The sequence below is a fragment of the Trachemys scripta genome, chromosome 14 (assembly GCF_013100865.1).
Source record: "Trachemys scripta elegans isolate TJP31775 chromosome 14, CAS_Tse_1.0, whole genome shotgun sequence".
Taxonomy (NCBI): Eukaryota; Metazoa; Chordata; order Testudines; family Emydidae; genus Trachemys; species Trachemys scripta.
Window position 1 is genome coordinate 24015731 of NC_048311.1, and position 21325 is coordinate 24037055.

Here is a 21325-nt window from a genome sequence, read left to right on the forward strand (position 1 = left end):
CTTTGGGGCAGGGATCATCCTGTTATGTATTTTATAGCATTTAGCAGAACGGTTGGGCCTCTAAGTGTTGTTAAAATGCAAAGCATAATCATAATAATAAATAGTGTCTTCCATCCAAGATTCCTTCAGAAAGGTGGAAATTCAATGTTTTCTGCTTCTTCTGTGGCTGCCAGATCATTCACAATCCCTAGACTGACTCTGGAAACAGCTGCAAACCAACTATTTCAAAACTGAACGGCTGAGCTTAACACAGATCTAATCTTTAGCTCATTTATCCAAACTGATAATATTGCTGAAGGTAATAGGCTATAGCCCTCACCTTTTACCCCATCCTTAATGGAAAAGGTGTCTATAAATCTCTTCATGCTGTCTTCATGAGGCAGGATGCATTATGCCTATGAATCTTTATGGCTTGCCAAGAAATGCTCCTAAGAGGTTTGTACATGCTGCATTTCCATCACACACTGGACCTGGTGCTGAATATGGTTGAAACCAGGAAATGGATCTATGGCACTGGGTCTGATTTTCCTTGCATAGCCACTTACACCTCTGCAAAATCAGTACGAATGGACGTAAAATGATACTGCTGGTGAAGTGAATAGACAATTCTGATTTGGTAGCATTACACACCCACTTTGTGCAGGAGTAAATGCCTGCACAAGATGCAAAGCAGCAGAGAATCAAAGTACTGTTTGTCTACGTGAAAAAATTACAGCATTTTTTCAATGTGAGCATGCATATTTATGCACAAATGTATCTTTAACTGCATACCTCTCTTACATAAAATTATGACTGTGCAGGCTATTAGGGCATTGTTTAAATATAAAAAATATCTATTTATAGATGGTGTGATCATTGCAATTGCACATTAAAGGTGTAGTTTCACACATGGTTTTGAAAAACCTTGCCAGGAATATAGTCCGAGTTTAGTAATGTCCTGTGGCTTGAAATGAATCGGTGGTCTTAGTTCATTTCTTTTCTGACAAGTGTCGATGGCCAGACCACCATGTTGATGAGGTCAAGCTAGAGAAAAAGAGGCTTAGAACTCAATTTGCATGGAGAATGAACTGTCCCTTCAAATTGCTGCACTCCCTCCATAATAGGGAAGAGATACATGGACTTAGCTGAATAGATTTGAATTGAATCTGTAGCCAGTCTGATTCTGAGAGGTTACTGAGTTCTAGGAGAACCTTTCACAACATTCTACAGAAAGCAGGAAATACACAGCAATTACCATTCCAGATGAGACCAGTGGTCCATCTAGTCCAGTGTCCTACCTCAGACAATGGCTAATTCCAGATGCTTCAGAGGAAGTGCCATGAATCCTTGTATGGGACAATTAGGAAGTATGTCCTTAGTGGAAGTTGCTTGCTGATCTCAGGCAGTTAATGAGTGGTATATGCTTTGATACATCCCTTCTATACTTTTTATTCTCTCTCATATATATCTCTGGATGTTCTTATAGACAATATACATGACTAACTCTTTCAAAAATCCTTCTTAGGTCTTGGACTCTGTGGTATCTTGTGGCTGTAAGTTCCACATGCTAACTGTGTAAAATATATTAAGAGGTTTTAAATGTATTGCCTTTTTAATTCAGTGGATCCCCTCTTATTCTTGTAACAGAAGACAGGATGACTAGGACCCTCAAATTTAACTTCATTATATGATTCATTATTTTCGATATCTCTGTCATCTCCTCTCTTAGTTTGCCTCTTCTCTGAACTAAGCAGCATTCATCTTTCCAGTTTCTCCTCATTTGCAAGGTTTTTTTGGAGGCCTTTAATTTCCATTATATGTGTCTCATTCTGGGATCTATTTCTACAATGTCTTTTTTTTTTTTTTTTTTGACAAGAGAGACTAGAACTAAGCTTAGAGCCAAATTGGAAGGCAGGTCTTCAGTGTATATAGTGGCATGACCACAGTTTCAGTGTCACGGTATTATCCATGCCATTGCCATTCATGCATTGTCATATTTTGTTTGCTTTTTTGACCACAGCTGCATATTGAGGTTTTCACTGAGCTGTCCACAGTGATGCCCTGGGGAAAGATTTTCAAAAATGCCTAATTCCCATTTTCACAATGAATTTAGACACTTTAGAAGCTAAATCCCTTTGACTTTCAATTACACTTAGGGCAGGTCTTCACTACGGGGGGGGGTGTCGATTTAAGATACACAAATTCAGCTACGTGAATAGCGTAGCTGAATTCGACGTATCGGAGCCGACTTACCCCGCTGTGAGGACGGCGGCAAAATCAATCTCCGCGGCTCCCCGTCGACGGCGCTTACTCCCACCTCCGCTGGTGGAGTAAGAGCGTCGATTCGAGGATCGATTGTCGTGTCCTGATGAGACGCAATAATTCGATCCCCGAGAGATCGATTTCTACCCGCCGATTCAGGCGGGTAGTGTAGACCTAGCCTTAGACTCCTAACTCTATATGTCACTTTTGAAAATGAGATTTAGGCACTTGGATAAATTCACCATGAATGTTTATAGTCCGTTTAGAAGCCAGCAATGTGTTCAGATAATTCTAATTATTTCTTCTGATGTGCAGTAATTGTGCTGTATTTGCCAAGAAGGAATTTCATGTGCCCTCTAATTTGACTGGGTCCCTCTGGAATTCTTCACATTCTTTTCTAATCTTGACTTCTCCTAAATAATCTGATCGTGTTTTAAGATCTGTCAGATGCATATATTGATACATTTTGATTTTAAAAATTGGTATCCTATTCTAAGGGCCAAGTCCTAGCACAGAGAGAGTAATTGGCTTGTCATTTACTCCAGATTAGGTCCAAAATAATTGTAGTCAGATTATTAGAATTAGTTTGGTTGGATTGACAGAAAGATTTGTTCCAAATTTCTCAGCTTCTTAGGGCCAGATTTTAGATCCCTTATTCATACTGATAAGCATTTACACAAGCAGACCCTTTGATTTCCATGGAATTACTTCAGTGAATAAATGATCTCCAGTGTGGGGCTCATAATCTAGCATGTAATAAATAGATTTATAGAATAAATTAATAATGTATAGATATATATCCTGAGAGAACTAGCAAAAAACCTTGAAACAGCTTAAATATTCTTTAGTATAATGGAAATGATTAAATCATTACATGTGAGAAACTGTAACTCTGGCTTTTTGGAGTGAGAAAAACTTAAATCTCTCAGCTGAGAAACGTACAAGGTCTTAGAAGAGATTTGGAGAGATTTTAGACTCGAATCTCCCATATAAACTCAAGCACGGCTGATTTTCAGCTGAAAACTGGGTCAGGGCAAGAAGAGTGGTATTAATTACAGCTAAAATCTCTGGAGAACCAGTCTACAAAGCTACAGATATAAAGGTAAGAAATTCAACTGAATTGAAAGCCCTGATTTATACTTCTGCAAATTGTAAAACAGATTTTAAAAAAAAATTAAATGTAGCTCGGAAACTTGCAACAACAATGGATTAAAATGCAGCCAGTGCACTTAGACCAACTCCTGGTGAGAATCACCTGAATGTTGATTTATTTCTGATTATTTTCGATCAGCAGGTTTATGTTCTGCTGCTACTGATATAATGGGAGGAAAGTTCAAACCTAATCCACTGAAATCGTAATCTTTAATAACACAGTAAAATGTTTTTCTAACTAGAAAGCCGGGGAAGGCCCTTACCCATTGCATAGTATGCTTATTTGGTCTGTTCTGCAGCAATCTGGGCTCATGTCCTGTATCTCTTTATTACAGTGGTTATTTATTGTTAGAAAGCCCTGGACCAGATCTTAGCCGGTGTGAACAGGCGCAGCTCCATTGATTGCAACAGAGTTATGTCTGTTTATTTACATCAGCTGAAGTCTGGCCTTATATTTCAAACTAAAAATGCTTAGGTAGTGAACTTGCTCAATAGATACCAGGCAGCAGATTTATCAGTGCAAAATCCATAGCCACTCTGTAAACTGAAACCCAATGGATTGGGATATCTGATATTAGGTTTGTCTGATAACTTTACCTGGGTTTTCCAGTAACACTTGATTCATTGCCTCATTCTATTGCTCTTTATTAGATAGGTAAGACTACATCAGATATGTACCTGGAAAGATAAGCGGACACAAGAATCAGCAGAATTAATTTGTCACCCATGTCATGGAGTTCAGATTTGGATCTGCATTTCTCCCAAAGCTTTGGGAGAAACTAAGGACAATGGCTGCTCACAACAGGTCCTGGCCAGCCACACACAATTTCAATCCCACAGATACTGCTGCAAAAATGAACTATGGTACCTCTGGAGCCTTACATGTCACCCATCCTGCTGGAGACTTCCTGACAGGCAGGGTGAATTCCATTGATTCACACTGAATTGTTTTATGTATGTATGTATTTTATTTTTAAGTACACTTTCTTGGAGATCAGTGGAATTTTAAGGCTCCAGCACTGTGGATAATCAAATATACAAACAAGAGAATAATTTAGTCAATGACAATGCCGAAGTGAGTAAAAGGTACAGATTTGTGTAAGTGTTTTCATGTTGTAGGGCCTAAACCTGCAGTGAAGGACACTTTAGCCAACTGAAATTTACAGGGGACATTTACATAACAGGATTCTGTAAGAAGGCAATGGAGAACTCATATGGTGAGAGCAGGAATTTCCTTGTATTGTTCGCAATAAAGACAGTGGACCAATCCCTCAGATAGTGTAAAGCAATGTATCTCCATTGACATTAATGGAGCTACACCGATTTACACCAGCTAGGGAACTGCCCCAGAATTTTAGTTAAAGGAACAAATAATTGGAATAAAAGACATGCTTAATATTAAGGGAAAATTTGTGGTCAACGTATTGGAGAAGGGTTTCACCTTCATATAAAAATTGACCCCAGAGTAGCGGCAAAAGAACACACAGCAGAGATTGCTACTCTTACGTCACTATACATGGGGTTTGTTCCACTACATTTGCCTCGAAATGATCTGAGAATCAGAAATCTTATATCCATATTTAAGTGTCTTTTCCCAAAATAGGTCTGTAATCCCTAGCTTTAGTAAGGAAAACATGCAAATGTTTGTCAAGGGGACCACTTTAGTAAACTGAATTTGCTAAAGATTTAACGGAGCAGAGCAGCACCTGCTGGTCTAATATTTCATTAATATTAATCATGCAGCATGGAGGAATCTACTTAACGACTAGTTTGCTGTGTGCCTGCACTCAAACTTTTTGGTTCTTTGCTACAAGAACACTATATGTTTTGGTAATCATTGTCTCATTATGTTTGGATTGGTATCCAATAAACTGTTTGATACAAGGTATGACTGATAAAACAGGAATATTTAACAACTTTAATTTTGGTGGAAAGATATAACTTTTGCTGTGATTTAAATTTATCTTTCAAGACACCAATATAAGAGGACAGGTTATGCAGCTAAGATTTTGACAAGAAGTCAATTGTCAGACTTGGGGTCAAGCTTTAAAGTTATCTGAGAACATTTTCTTTCAATAAAGTGGGGAAATTTATGTGCAAAATCTCTGGCTAACGCAGTGAAGGATGTTTTAAGACACTGGACAAAATAACAAGAGATCTAGGTTTTGTTCCTGGCTTTATCCCAGATTTCCTCTGTGATCTCAGTCAAATCACTTAATCTCTCTGTGCTACATGGAGATACTTCCTTTCTACTATGCTGTGGCTGTCTTGTCATTTTTAGAATGTAAGCCCTTTGGAGCAGGGACTCTTATACTATATATTTGTACAATGTCTAGTTCAAGGAGTCCCTAATCTTGGGTGGAACTTCCAAGTGCTATTGTAGGACTAAGGAACTATAAAACAAGGGCTAACAAGTCAAGTACTCAAGTCAAGATATTAAAAATCCCATATCAACCTTTTCAGTGAGGGTGAATTAGAATAACTGGGAAGAAAACAGGGCTCAGTTATGTAAACTTAGTAAAATGGAAAATTTTGTATTCTGTTACTTAAATGTAGCTTCAAAAACTGCCCATAAGTTGTTATATTTGTACCTCGGTGTTAAATAATTTTTCTAAAGAATAAAAAAAAAAAAATCAGAAACCCTTGAAACTTCTGAAACTCCCTTCTACAAAAAAGCTAAGAAATGTCTTGACCAATAACCCTGCAAGCTAAAATGCCTATATTGCATAAGCATGCAGATAGAAAAAAGGTATAAATATGTACATCAGAATATGGACTGGTGAGATACTGTATATTGATATCCATGTGGGTATCAGATGGCTGAATTATTCAAGTGAGTCACGTAGGCCATTGTGACAGGGTGCTGGGCAGAGACTGCTGAGCCAGCCCTCTGTCACTCCAGCTCTAATTAAGGGAGGCAAATTGGAGCTGGCTAGAGACCACCTGTACCTGATTGACAAATGGGAAACAGCTGCCAGCCCAATCAGCCTGGGGCTATACACAGGCCCAGGGGGAAACTAGGGAGTGGAAGTTCTTCTCTCTTGGTGGCAAAGGCTGGGCAGTCTTTCAGACTGTAAACACCTGTGCTGTATATGGTGAGAAGATGGTGGGATTTCACAGTGAAAATAAACTGCACAGGTGATTGGTGAGCCAGAAGGTCTCTGAGTAGTGTTTGGAGCAGAGCAGAGCAGAGGCAGGAGCAAAGGGGGCCCTACTGTGCCCTGGTACAGCCATCTTATACTCATACTGATACAACCTTTATGTAATACCACATCATCCTGTATGTGTGTGCAAATACATTGGGGGACACATGTTTTAGGAGGTCAACTGAACTATGGGAGCACACCTTTCTACTCAGAATTTTAATAACAGAGAAATTGTGATGAGTAAAGGCCTCAATCTGATGGTAACTGCTGATCTGATTAACATTCCTTCCTCAGTACCCCCCACAAAGTTTATAAGATTCTGGATTTTCTTGACTTTAAAATGATATAAAGAAAACATTTTTTTTTTTTTAAGAAAAATGGTTGTACTCTCTCCTGTGAATTTCCTCATTGATTTTTGTCAATTGCTCTCCATGTTGCTGCAACTTTGAGATGGATTACGTGTGTGTCCTTGAAACTTCTGGTGTTGATAGGAATTTGTGAGTTGTGCATTATAAAAAAAACAAAACAAAACTTCAGTTATCTCCCTATAGAGCAACATTTTATACTGATAATGACAGTGCAGAAAACAAAGGGTTTATCAGCCTGAAAACCTTTTCATAAACAAATCAGAGTGTTCTCCTTGTCTCCCTGTATTTCTCCAGACTTCCTTTTCTCATCATGCTCCCTACTTCATTGAATTCCATTCTTACTGTCCTTCCTGTTGTCATCTTTTATTATTCTATTTCAGTTACTGCTCCCTGTTTCCACAGCATTTCTTCCCATTTTTCTCCCTCTTCTCTTGTAATGTTAGATCTCCTCTCTTTTGTGTTCTAACTTCTCTTCCATTTCCCTCCTCTTCTTGTTTTGATCCCTTCACATTGATTTCCTGTTGGTCAACAGGCTCTTTGCACCTGTCTAGTAGAAACTATAGATCCTCCTGTAATCAATCTCTCTCTCTCTCTCTCTCTCACACACACACACACACACACACACACACACGTACGTACGTACGTCTCACTTTAAATGTTTCTTTCAGTTTGAGAGATGACCCTTTCTATTTGAGCATCCATTTTAAGTGTAGGAAATATTTCTAAAAATCAGTGTAAGCTTTAAAACTAGTAGCAATGTTTTAATACAGTTGTGTATATATCTGATAATGTATCAATAAATATAGTTATTTATACCCTAGCCCTCTGCCCACCCAAATAATTGAGCTCTGCACAGCAACTAAAAAGGTGGTCCAAATCCACACATGACTGCTACCAAAGACAAAATTTGGCAGAAAGCTTAAAAAGTACTGGGCAGGAGTCTCGCTGCTCTCAAGAACCAAACTCAAGGTGGTCACTGGGATTTGTGGTTCCTGTGACAATCTGCGAGGCCTTTCTCATAGCCACCAGTGATGGCATTGTAGTGTTAGATGGTAGATGTAGATGTTAGTTGTAGTGTTAGATGGTTTTTTTTCTTCTTCTTGAGCTCTCTAAGGCTACTTCTCCCCATTTTGTCCCCCTTGCTTTTCTTCCAAGGTCACAGTCCTTTCCTTTGCACACCACCCAGAGCTTTCCAGCATTTCTCCTTGTGCTGCGTGGGGGAGGGTAGGAGATTATTCGAGTCCATCAACGGCTGAGCATGCTGAACTAAAGAGCTACTTCCTTGGGATGAGAATTAATTGCATGACCAATATAGTCCCAGTATTCTCCCAAAGCAATATCATCATTTGAGCTGCAAAGCAGGTCATTCCTCTTGTACTAAGCAGATGGGCTGAAATAAACAGAATCTGATTTGACTGGGGGTTTTATTGCTCCAACTAGGTGTCCAAGATCTATGTTGGGGAGAGCATGAATTTGGGCTGAATTATTTGTTCTGTTAGATTATTATTTTTTTGTAGAGGCTAACTAGAAAATTTCAGATGCCAGCTCTATTAACGTATGATAGGACATATGTAACATATGATAGGATAAGTATTGTATCGGCTTATAAGCAGTCTATGGCATGTAATGGATTTGCAGTTAATTTTTGTACTCTGTGTTTAAGCAATGGAGTCACCTCCTATTAAACCAAATGTGATTGAGTGAAATAGTAATTCATCTTATTTTTTAAGTAATGAAGTTCTATTGTGTGGGAGCTTCTTCATTCCTCAAAAGGTTCAAACACCTAGTGAGAACTATAACACTTCTTCCTATGGTGCATCAAGGGTGAAATTTATTCCTCTGAACTCATTGTAACTCTTGGCTAGAATTAGAAATGAGCAAGAATTAAAATGATCTCCTACTATACATAAATTAATCTCATAGCTGAGCTCTCATGTTAACCATTTATGCAGCAAAATTAATCTTTGAGAGACTAATTTTTATAGTATACAAACTCCCCTCCCCTGCTACACACAAAACAAATGGGATCTGTCATAGATTTAATGTAATTCTAGTTAGCAATACTTTCAAGCATTCCTTGTCAACATGGTGTAGTTATTACATAGTCCTGCCTTGAGTGCAGGAAACTGGACTAGATGACCTACTGAAGTCCCTTTCAATTCTACACTCCTATAATCTATACCCCCAGTCCTCTGGTCTCGGGCAATTTGAGTTCAATTGCTGATTCCTCCACTAACTTTCCTTGTGATCTTGAGCAAGCCAATAAGGGCAACGTTGTCAAAAGCACCCGGTACTGTTTTCAAAACTGACATAGGCACTTAGGAGCCTATGACATAGACACACAGGTGCGGAAATTTAAAAAGCACCCAAGGGTCCAACTCCAATTGACTTCCAGGGGATCCAGGCACCTTGCTGATTTGAAAATCCTGCAAGGCACCTATCTGCATCTCTAGGTGACTAAATACCTTTAAAAATCTGACCCTAAGGAGCTTTTTGAAAATGGGACTTAAGCTCCTATGTCATTTATGCATTGTGCACCAGTTTCCCATTTGTAAAAATGTTTAACAAATAATAAAACAGATTGTATCACGTCCCTGATAGATTATGCCACTGTCTTTGGGTATCTGTACCCATTGTAGGAGAATTGTCACTAATTTAAGATTCAATCCTGCAAGAAGCTGAGCGCTTTTGCCCCAATCCAGTAAAGTGCATAAGCATATGCTTAATTTGAAACACATGAGTACCCTGTTTCCCCGAAAATAAGACAGTGTCTTATATTAATTTTTGCTCCCAAAGATGCGCTAGGTCTTATTTTCAGGGGATGTCTTATTTTTCAGAAATGAAAAATGCCTTATTATCGGTGGATGCCTTATTATCGGGGAGGTCTTATTATCGGGGGGATGCCTTATATTACAACGAGAGGCAAAACTGTAAGTAGGCCTTATTTTCGGAGGATGTCTTATTTTCGGGGAAACAGGGTAGTTCTATTGATTTTAATGAAAGTACTGATGTACTTAAGCAATCTTTGCAGGATCAAGCCTTTTATACTTAAATTAAAATGCTTGTCCATCAGCAGTAGATGGATTATCTGGAAAAAATAAGATTTTTATGGTCAGCAGTGTAGCAGTCTCTTTAAAACAAGCAAAATAACAACTCTTCCCCCCCACTCCCCCAAAAATAAAATAAAATAAAACAAAATCAAAGATTTCTGCTGTTTTTAACTGTTCTCTCTCTCCATTCCAACTTACTGGAAAGGAGATGATCTTCGCATACACAATTATTTCTGCCCCATGGCAAAAGCCTTGCTGAATCAATGAAACTGAAAATAAATAAATAAAAGCTACCTTTGTCTTGGAATACAGCCCTTTAATAACGTTCCCTACCAAATGTGTGGGTCCTGATTCAGAGCTGGATGTCTGCCCAGCTTTGTACCAATCACATATGAAATCCAAAGGAAATGTATTGATTCAAGTTTTTAACAAAAGAGCCTTTGGGGGAAACTAAAGTAAACATCAGTTTTTAATTACTATTGAGGTACTGAAGACAGTGAATCAAAGAATGAGTTTGTTTCCAAAGTGTTATCATAGAAAATGCAGTAAGCATGAGTTTCTGAGACAACGTGAATGTCCTGTAGTCCTTGAAAGCACAAACACAACAGTGCTTTATCCCTGTATCCTTGGTTGTACAGCCCAGTCTAATCTCTGTAGAAATGAAATCCCTAGCCAGGAAGCAGAGATGGAATGTGGAGTTATGATTTGGATCATAATCCAAATCTGAGAGAGAGGTTCCTGACACATGTTAAATGAGAAGTCAAACGACTCCCTTGAGAAAGGGTTGACTGAAACGTTGGGAGCAGCAGGCTGGGTAACTGCAGAAAGCCAAAGGAGCCTCCTGCTTAAAGATGGTACTGATGGAGCTTGAAAAAAGTATTGAACTCAGATAGGTGGAGAAGGTAATTTCTAAACAGTTGCTTATGATTATAATTATGGTGTTATTTTGGCAGCTCAGAACACTGAAACAATTAGACACAACTACAGCAAAAGGGGGTGAAGGAAGGAAGAAGAACAATCCCATGCTATTTATTTACTGATAATGGGAATAATTTATTTTCTTGAGAGTCTGTTTAGGTTTTCATTAAATCTGAGTCCTCTCTCTCAGGTGTGGATTACTATATACTTAGAAACAGCTCTGCCAAATAAGACTCTCATTTCCATGGAAATTAAAACCAGATCTCATACCCAGGATTAAAGTAGAACTACATCTTTGTTTCAAAGGCTGCTACAAGAAATTAGCCTCATACAAAGGTGTATTTTAGAACTTTTATGTTAATTGCATTTTCAGTTGATGACTGTGACAACGAACTGTATTTTGGAAAAATATTGCTGTATAATGTATTTGGTTCACTATCAGAATTTGCTCTCTGGTAATTACAATTGAGTCCCCTTCCACCTTCCCAGTCTTCTTGCACTTTCACTAAACATATTTGAGATCACTTCTCTACCTCCCCTTGTCCAAAATTACTTGCAATTATTGCCAGTATGGTAGTTTTGCCTTTTAATACTTGGATTTTAAGTCATTTAATCAATGGCTAAATTTCAGCGTGGTTCGAGGGGTGAACTAAGGTGCTGGTGTAGGCCGAGTATTGTGTATTTGTGATCTGGAAAATATTTTTAACCGTGACATGGCAAAAATTGGAAATGAAACAAATTTATTTAGGATAGTCAAGACTAGAGAGGAATGTGAGGAATTTCAGAAGGAGTGGAAAAAAAAACTGGGTGAATGGGATACATGACAGCAAATTAAATTCAGCGTTGAAAAAAGACAAGATAATGCAAATTGGAAAGCATAATTTTGAAGTACTCAGACCCATTGATGGGTTCTAATGTAACAGTAACCACTCAGGAAAAAAAACACATGGATGTCATTATAATGACCGTAATGACTTCTGGTCCATGTGCAATGGTGGTCAAAGAAACAAACACAATATTTGGATGCATTAGGAATGGCATAGAAAATAATGCTGAAACTGCGTCACAGAATTGATATATAGCTTTGAAAGAGTGATGTGTGTGCGATATGAAGCCATCCTGGAGGCACTGGCCATCTTCTTTGGAGCTGGTTTAAGGGAAAATGGGTCAACTCTTGCCTTTCCACCACTGGGTGGTCCCTGGAAATCCTCTGTTTAAGGGGCACTGGTACTGGGCAGAGACTAACAGGACACTTCCTGTAAAAGGTTGCCTATAAATTCCAGGTCTAAACACACCCAACACTCTGAAGTTTGGCTTCAGATCTCAATCCAAACTTTGCATCTCTTTCCTAGATCTAAAGTTGTGCACGTAGCCACAAGATTTCAATTCCTTTGAACAGCTCCTCCCCTTGTGTCCCACCACACACACGTATGCATTTGAGGTACCTAAATATCTCTCTCAATTCTGGATTTCCATTGGTGGAAGTAAGTGAAGAATTTGGCCAAGAGTCCAGTTACTTTAACTGAAATCAGCAAAGTCCCTCTGGATTTATACTGAGGGTGATGAGAGCAAAATGTGGCTCTTTTTTGGAGCCACATTTTCAAAAAGAGTCTCCCAAACAATTGTCTGAAAAATTAGTGCACACAAACCTCTCCTTTCCATGTACAAATAAGAAGTTGTATCCTGGGAGTCGTTCTGAGACAGACACAGAAGCAGATGGGAAGCATGGGGAGGTCTTTCAGGCCAAGTTGCTCTGATAGCATTGGCACATAGGCGTGAGGAAGTGGCTGCTGAATTCTAAACAGACTGGAGTTCAGATGACAGAGATGAGATCCAAGTTACCTAGCCATGCAGTGACAGGTGTAGCAAGTGACTCAGCAGAGCTCTGCCAAGGTAGTGGTGAAGGCATAGAAAATACAACCCATACCTATCACTCAACATTTGAAATATAGGTAATAATAAAAACACCTATTCTATTCCACCAGATCCTGGGAAGATTATATGAACACGCCCTTCCTTATTATATTACACCCCAATATATTTTTGATAAGTGCTTATTATAGTGTGGATAAGAAGTCTGGTGTAAAAGTGTTGGATAATTTTTCCATTTTACCTAATTGCTACAGGATTTGCTGCTCCTGTGCTTCAATAAATGAAGAAAAACACACACACAACACCACATTACAGGAGAATGCAGAAAAATAAATTCTTGCTTCCCCAATGTGATGTCGGATTATGACTCAGACTCGGCCAACTCCACGAAGTGCTTGACTTTAATGGGAGTTGAGGGAGCTCAGCATTTCCCAGGAGGCATTCAGTACTTTGCAAGAGCAAACCCATTATCAGCAAACTCCAAACTAACCACAAGGGAAAGGAGATATCCAATTTCATTACCAGCTTAAAAAATTACAGTGCTCTAGGTTGGGAGGTGGCTGGACAAGGCTGAAGTCATGGCAACATATTTAACCCTTTAAGCATAGAAGTATTCAGAACAAAGGTTTAAACAGTGGCAAACTATCTTAAATCCCTGTTGTCTTTATAGCTCGATCTTTTGCAATAAATGTGTGGCAGAATGTCAATCATATTTGTATTTATTTAAATGAGTCGCCTCATGAGTAAGGCTACGTTTTAGTCATGGATATTTTTAGTAAAAGTCACGGACAGGTCACGGGCTGTAAACAAAAATTCACATCCTGTGACCTGTCCATGACTTTTACTATATACCCCTGACTAAAACTTGGGAAGTGAGGAGTGTCCGGGGGGCTGGCCCTGGAGGCACCATGGGTGCTGGGGGAGGGTAGCAGGACTGGGGCAGACTCCCTACCTGGCTCCTGGGAACCGGCGACCTCTAGGTCCATGTGTTGCCTCGGCTCTGCCACAAGGCCCGGTTCTGTAGCTCCCATTGGCTGGGAATTGCGGCCAATGGGAGCTGCAGGGACGGTGCCTGTGGGAGGAGGCAGAACGTGGTGCTGAGGGAGGGGAGTTCCTGTCACATTGCGGGGAGCCCCCCCAGGTAAGATGGAATCTGTGTCCTCTGTGACAAACACGGAGCCTTACTCATGAGCACCTTTCAAGGGTAAGCAAGCATCTGAATCTGTGAAAGAAAAGCATGTGGGAAATGGCAAGAATACATTCAACCCTTATCTTTAGTAATAAGCATTTCAAGAGAGAAATTCCAGCACTACTGGGTGGTCATCCGAGTACAGTAAATAATATATCAAATAAACAAATCTAATTTTTATAAACATGGGTCTATTTTACAACTTTGGAAAAATTGAAGAGGAAAGAAATACCTTGAGAGCAAGCCACAAGACTAGGAATAAGATCTCTATTCAGATCCCAACAAAGGGTACCTTTTCTGTCATGACTGATGGATTTGTAATGGAAGACAGGGGTCAGAACTGGCAGCACTCTTCCCATATGTTAGGTATTCTTTGGGCTGGCATAATCATGGTATGATTTATATGGGAATTAGATCACGCTATCATGTTTCTTTTTGACATTCCAGGAAAAGCCTTTTCCTTTTGGATTCTTGGATGTGCAGTGAACTCGTGCCTTTAACTGAAGCTTTCCTCACATTTTGTACATTTTTTGTTTGCTTTTGATTTCTCTGATTTTCTCAGGATCTGATCATCTTCTAAGTGAAAGAGAGAATCTGAATATTATTTCATGTACAACTTACAAAGGGAACCCACTAGTAATTCTCAACAGAGGAATGTGACTTAGTCATGCCCCCAAAGTAACCCTAGAATGAGGCCTGAAGCGAGGTTTGAAACTTTCAGTAATTGCTATGGAGGACAGATACCACCTCAGTTCTGGCCCTTCAAGGCCATGCCTTCTGGGACTTGTAGTTCCCCTGAAGGATCATGAGATTGTAAGCTACACCAAGGCCTGCTGAGAAAGAAGCCCCAAGCCATAAAAGAGCTCACGCTTGCTCAGACAAGTGAGAGGTTGTGGTTTTGTTAAGATTTGATGTATGGGTTTGCTGAAGCAGCTGTGGAATAGGAGGGGTTTGTGTAGGTAGAGTAGCAGGCCTAGGAAAAGGCCCTAACAGGACAGTCAAAATGGTGGGAAAAGGGCTCTCAGAAGGGCTGGTGCCTGGGGTGAAATCTAGAGAATACGAGAGGTGGGGTAGAGATCTGCTTATTTGCTTCTCCAGTGATGAGATGAAAGACCAGCGGTAGGACAATAAGCTAAAGGGGCATATGTAAGAGCCTGCAAAGGCTGATGAAGTGGCCCAGAGACATACCTTGAAAAGATCCATTTGTTGGAGCACTGTTTGGGAGTCTGAACCCAGAGAGTTTTGAAGCGAAGGTTGAAAGTTGATTGGAAAGGGGAGGGCTCTCTTTGGCTTGTCTGGAGGGCTCAATTACATTAAATGAACTATAAAACAGCTAAGGGGACTGCTGTCCTGGCTGCGCATAATGCTGGAGAGAGTAAATGATGGTGTTTCACTCTGCAAATCTTCCCATTCTTGTTTTTTTTTGGGGGGGGGGGGGGGGCTTTTTTTAGAAGAGAAGATAGTACTGTTAACTGCAACCCGAGTGCTACCTTAACCAAGTACTTAGTGAATTTTCATAGCTGCATGATATCTGCAACTCATTAACTTCTCCAGCTGGGCACACAACGTCATGGGATGTTCATGAAAATGTTGGCAAAAATATTTGAAGCATTACCAAGACTAGTCAATACCTTTTGTTATGTTTTGTTTTATTTTTGAAGGACACATGTAATTAATTTGGCCATGGTAGAGTTTTCATAAAGAGAAACAACTGGTTAGAATTTCATTGATACTATAGCAATGATCAAAGGACATACTCAGGATTGGGGGGGTTTTGACCAGTTTTGCAGAACATTTTCTTCCCCCCCCCCCCGAGTCTCAGGGGATGTTATACATTTCTGTGTACTATACTTTATGGCATTCAACCAACACTTCTAAAATGTCCAGAAGTGAGAGCAGGATGCTGTGAAGGATAGATGACAGATTTATTACTAGCTTCAAGATTTTCTATTAGGCACAACTTCTCAATCTGAGAGGGAACACATGCTGATTAAAGTAAAAAGCTTTTAGATAGGAAAAAATGAAAAAAAAATATGCTACTTATTATTTTGGAAGAATTTGGGGGGTAATTAGCAGGTGGGAGGGGGGTGTAAGACATCTATCACATTCTAAAATTGATTTTCTGCTTCTCTCATAGGAATAGTGCATGAATAGTCTCAATAAAGCCTCAAAAGTTAAAAATTTGCCAATAGTATAAGTAGAACTTGTAAAGAAGCAATATTTCTCTTACTGTCAATTCTAGGTTGAATTGAGTCAGATTGCCCTACCATCACTGCTCTAGTTTTCCAATCTGTTTCTGCAGGAAACTTTTAATGTAACCTCCTCTTCCCCCTTCCTTTCCCCTCCTCACCCCGCTGCACCTCTCCTCTCCCCCCAATCTTGATCCTGCCATCCTTACATTGGCAAAACTGTCAGAAGCTCAGAATGGGCAACGGGGAATGGATCACTTGATGATTACCTGTGCTGTTCATTCCCTCTGGGGCTCCCGGCATTGGCCACTGTCAGAAGACAGGATACTGAGCTAGATGGACCTTTGGTCTGACCCAATATGGCCATTCTTATTACTGAACTCAATAGAATTATACAGGAAAGTTTAATACTGAGCAGAACTTGGCTTGAGCAATGATTGTAGGGTGTTCATCAATACTGTGTATAGTAAGACAATGCTATGAACTAAAAGGTCACCCTAAAGAAAAACTGTAGGTATTTTAAAATATCCACAAGACAAATGAATGCAGTAGAGCTCAGGTTTGTGTGTTACCGGTTTTCTAAACCACTCTGATTCTTTTGAAAGCCTTTGTTAGCTTTACTTCACTGACAATGAAGTAGCAGTGAGGTCAATTTCTACAAGAGAACAAAGCCTCTGATTTTCTTTTTTCTCTTTCAATTTGAGTTAAATATACGTAGGTGGCTTAGCTTTAGTCTCCATTTGATGACCTGAAACATAAGAATGATGTATTTTATTCTGCTCTTTTGAATCTTTACAGTCCTGTTCAGATCAGATTTCTCTTAAGGCGTCTAAACAATAATCTCTGTACAAACAAGTAAGTTTCACAAGGAGTCCTCTTGGGTCTTTACATACAGGATATTCTTTGCCATCTCCACCACTTTACAACAACTGCAGAAATCATTCCCGTACTGAAATGTGCTAGAGAATTGCAGTGGGACGGGGGGTTATTTTCTTATGCCAAGGAGATGCAAAAGTGATTTATACAAAGAAAGCAAAAAAGGGAGCGAAAGCAAATGGAAACTGAAGAACAATCAAGCCACAAGATTGCTCCGTGCAAGATCCTTGTGTGTCTTATTTTCCTTAAGACTGTGGTAATAACTGCTAGGCAGGTGGCATGCTGCAACCACTATCTACTGTGCAAAACAAGCTTGCATTATTGTCGTTCTCTCCCTCCGCTCCCTAACCCCATTTCTCTGTTTTGTTCTAAGCCTAGATTGTGAGCTCTCTAATCCAGGGTCTACCTTCTCATTACCATGTTTGTACAATGCCTAGCGCCGTGGGAACCGGTTTCTTGACTGGGGCCTCTGAGAGCTACAATATAAATAATTCTGAAGGTAGAAGCCCTGAACTAAAACTGTGAAATCCAGAGAAACTATATAGGTAGGAACTTGGGGCTGTATCCTTCTGGTTTGGGAAACCATGTTGAAACTTGCATCAACTTCCTTTGGAACAAGACTAGGCCCTTACAATGAACAAGTTCTCCAGTGCACCTTGCCTGTATCTCATCCCTCAGATTAATCAAGGAGTCCCTGGGGAGAGGGAGAATATTTGTTAGGTTTGCGAAGACCAGATTAACCAATCAGTGGCCACTGCAAAGACAAAGTATTGTTACATACCTTAAAGCTTGTTTTCATTTTGCAGTTCAGTGTGACTTTGGTCATCTGTAAAACATAATGGCACTCTGGCAAACTGATCTCCCCCTACTTCTACCCCTGTTCATTTCTAAATGACCAATTCCATCAGGCACATGTACAATACAAAAGTGGGGTGAGTATATTAGAACGGCAAGCCTAAATGTTTTATCTTCCATTAGTTAATAACAGCAGTAATGACCTCAGCAGCACAGGGCACCGTCTGCAAAATTAATAACCACACAAGGGTTAGTGGCCCAAAGCGATGAACTCTCCCAGACAGTCATTAATCTGCCTTGATTATTATTCCCGCACTACTGAACACAAAATCCTCCTTGCTGTATACGTAAAAACCTCCCTTCAACTCCTTTTCCCACCTCCCTGCCACCCTTAATATGACCTCTTCTCGTTCTCCTTGTTGTATAAGAACATGGGAGTAGATCTTCTAAGGTAACTGTTGTGCAAACTCTCACTTTAATCTGATGATACGAGGCCTCTGTCCTACAAATGGTGGCCTGTTTTCCACCTATCTATGTGGAGCTTTAAGCCATTTCTTATCTTTCATAAGTACCGGTAGCCATTGTCGAGGGAAGTAGCACTGTGACTTGTGAGGCACGGCCTTTCTGAGAAGGTTATGAATGTGCCTTTTCAGTTAATTGGCTAGCAGCATCTGTCTATCAGTAAGTGTTTATACCATGTTCATTAATGTAGATTTCAAGTCTTATTTTCAGATTGGAAGTGAGAGTTTAATCTACAGTTTTTAGCTGCAAACATTTCATCCTCATCAGTATATTTGGGTCTGTATTTAGGCACCATAAGTCACTGTGAAATACTGAAGTTGATACATCCACAACAAAATATTGCATTAACAACAAACTGCTGCCATGAATGGAAGTCTCTGAGGTAATGTAGACCTTACATTCACATAATCTGGCCTCTTGGAGCAATGCAAACATGTGTAGAATGATAAAACTCTGAAAGCACTTCTTTTTGCTGGCTGTGGTATATAGAAACTTCTACAATCTCCACACATTAGCCTTTCTCCTCCTTTTTCATCCCTCAGTCCATGACAGTTGTGCACATTAACCTTCAGATCTCATTTCCCTCCATTTCATCATCTTTGCTGCCAGGATTAATTTTTTAGTTGGACAATGATTAACATACCATGTGCACTGCATAACCAGCTCAAGTTTGGGTAGGTAATTAGAACCTCTCAACTCTTAGCACCTAGCTACCAGCTTGAATTTCTAAACAGCTGCAGTTCATGTGTATTTCCGTGCAGCACAGATCCCACTGCAGAATGGATAAACCAGTAATATATTTCGAAAAGACTGTGCCTTTGTGGAACAGAAAATATAAACTGTTGACGTGTCTGTTCTATTTTGTTTGTTTTCCCTTTAAGAAATATGTGATGCCTGGCTAAGCTTTATTGATTATTATTTTTTAAAAAAACTGCAATTAGAGGTGGGAGACCTTTTGGAAAATTTCACAGGAACAGCCGGACTTGGGCCAGGGGAGCTTAACAAACGTCCCTGCAGTGTCTCAGTCCCTCAGGCACTTGAAGGTGGTTATGGATGTGTGGGGGTGGAGGGAACTGAAATTGTAAAAAAAAAAAACCAACTTAAAATGAGTCCCCATTGCATCTTTTCCCTGTTCTTGGAATATATGAAATGAAGGGGAAATAAACCTATTCAAAAAGGCTACATCCATAGAATCTCCCTTGTGCCAGCTAAAAAAAATGAGTTTCCACTAAAAATCAGCAATAGCGGTAACATTTAATAAGAGATTTCATTCTGAAGGTTACTTTGGTAGGGGCAATTCCTGTGGCTCTTACTCTTGGAGTAATTTGACATAGTTCGACATAATCATGGACTTCCATTGGTGCAATTTCCTACTTCCTCATGATCATAAGCCCTAGTGGGTTATCAATAGTAAACTTGCAAGCCCGAGAAGAGAGAAGCTGTGGCAAAGAGACAGACTCTCTATTGAATGGCTCACTATGTTTATAGTGATTATGAAATCTCATTTCATTATACTACTAATTTCCAGGGAAAGAAATTATAAACAAGGTGATTACTGAATGTAATTTATGGCCCATGTAATTATATAGCTGTCAAAGCAATCACTGTAGCTGAATTGGCTTCTTCTTTTTTTCTTTTTCTCAATTTAAAAAAAAAAAAGAATAGGTCTGCACTTTTTTCCTGGTCTACTGAGTTTGTTAATTGTCCAGAGCTGAAAATATATCTATTTTTGTATTGCAAGATCAGCAACCTTCAGTCTGAGAATGTAGCTGTAGCCAGTTATAATTACCTGCAGACCTGATGGGAAATGTTGCCTATTGGGCTCAAAACCCCTTCAGGTGATGAAAAATTACTTCTCCTTTTAGCTTGCTGGTTGATAAAGAAGAGAACTTCAACTCTCTGAAAAATGCTGGCATGCTACAGCAGTAAATAAAAATACTTGTTAGACCTATTTTTTTTATTAAAAAAATCTTAACCTTATTTCCTATCAATAGTAGACAATCCAGAATGCATCAAGTACATACCCAAAAGTCTCTATTCTCAGTCTTGTTTCAGAATGAAGATTCTGAACACTGGTTTTTGCCGGGATTATCAACCGCCCGTAAATAGCTGTGTGATTAAAGATGAATTTCAGAGACCTACATTCGATTGCTTTTCAACAAAATTCAACAGGTGCAGATAGGTGACACCATAGGATTGTTGCTATCTTTGTTTGAAAAGCCCTCAGCATGTTGTGGGAGATACTGCAAATAAATTAACTGATATAACTTACAGATAGAGAATGAAATAGCAGTAGCACAAAATCTACTGTTTAATAACAAAACGATATATTACATTTTAAAGGACAGTATCGGTAGCTAAACCTATATTTAGGTTTTTGTAAAGCTAGAAGGGTTTTACACAACCTGATAGTGGGATAGATTCTCAAATCCAATCCATCCTTTCTGCATAGTGGTGGCATATGGGAATATTCAGGCTGCAACGGGCCAGCTGACAATTTACTTAGCAAAGAGGAGAGGCTAAAGCTAGCGGCATCTACTTTTGGGCCTATTTCCCCTACACCATGGCAGAGGGGATATTTCAGGTGAGAGAAAGGCAGAGGCTTCACTCGTGTTCAGCTGCTTTATGGTCCATAAGGGCTTCTCTAATTGTATGGTCTCCCAAAGTGCTATAGCTCATACTGGGTCTGGTGTAGATTAGCTCAGAAAATGAGTCAGCCATCCCTGATTTCTTGATGACCCCCTCCTGCACATGCAGAAGAAAATATAGCCCATTGACTAACAATTATTGTACAAAGTGCTGGGGAAATTTAAATATTTTCCTGACAATCCAAACATAAAAGCAATATTGTGTGAGTGCATGAGAATTAGAAAATGACCCTGTTTTATAAATACAAAAGAAGAAATTCCCACCAGTGTAAAGACCACCCCAAGACACAGCATCAGGGAAGAGATGGATGGGTCGTGTGGTGGACATTTTCACTGGTAAGTGCATTTCACTCCTAGTG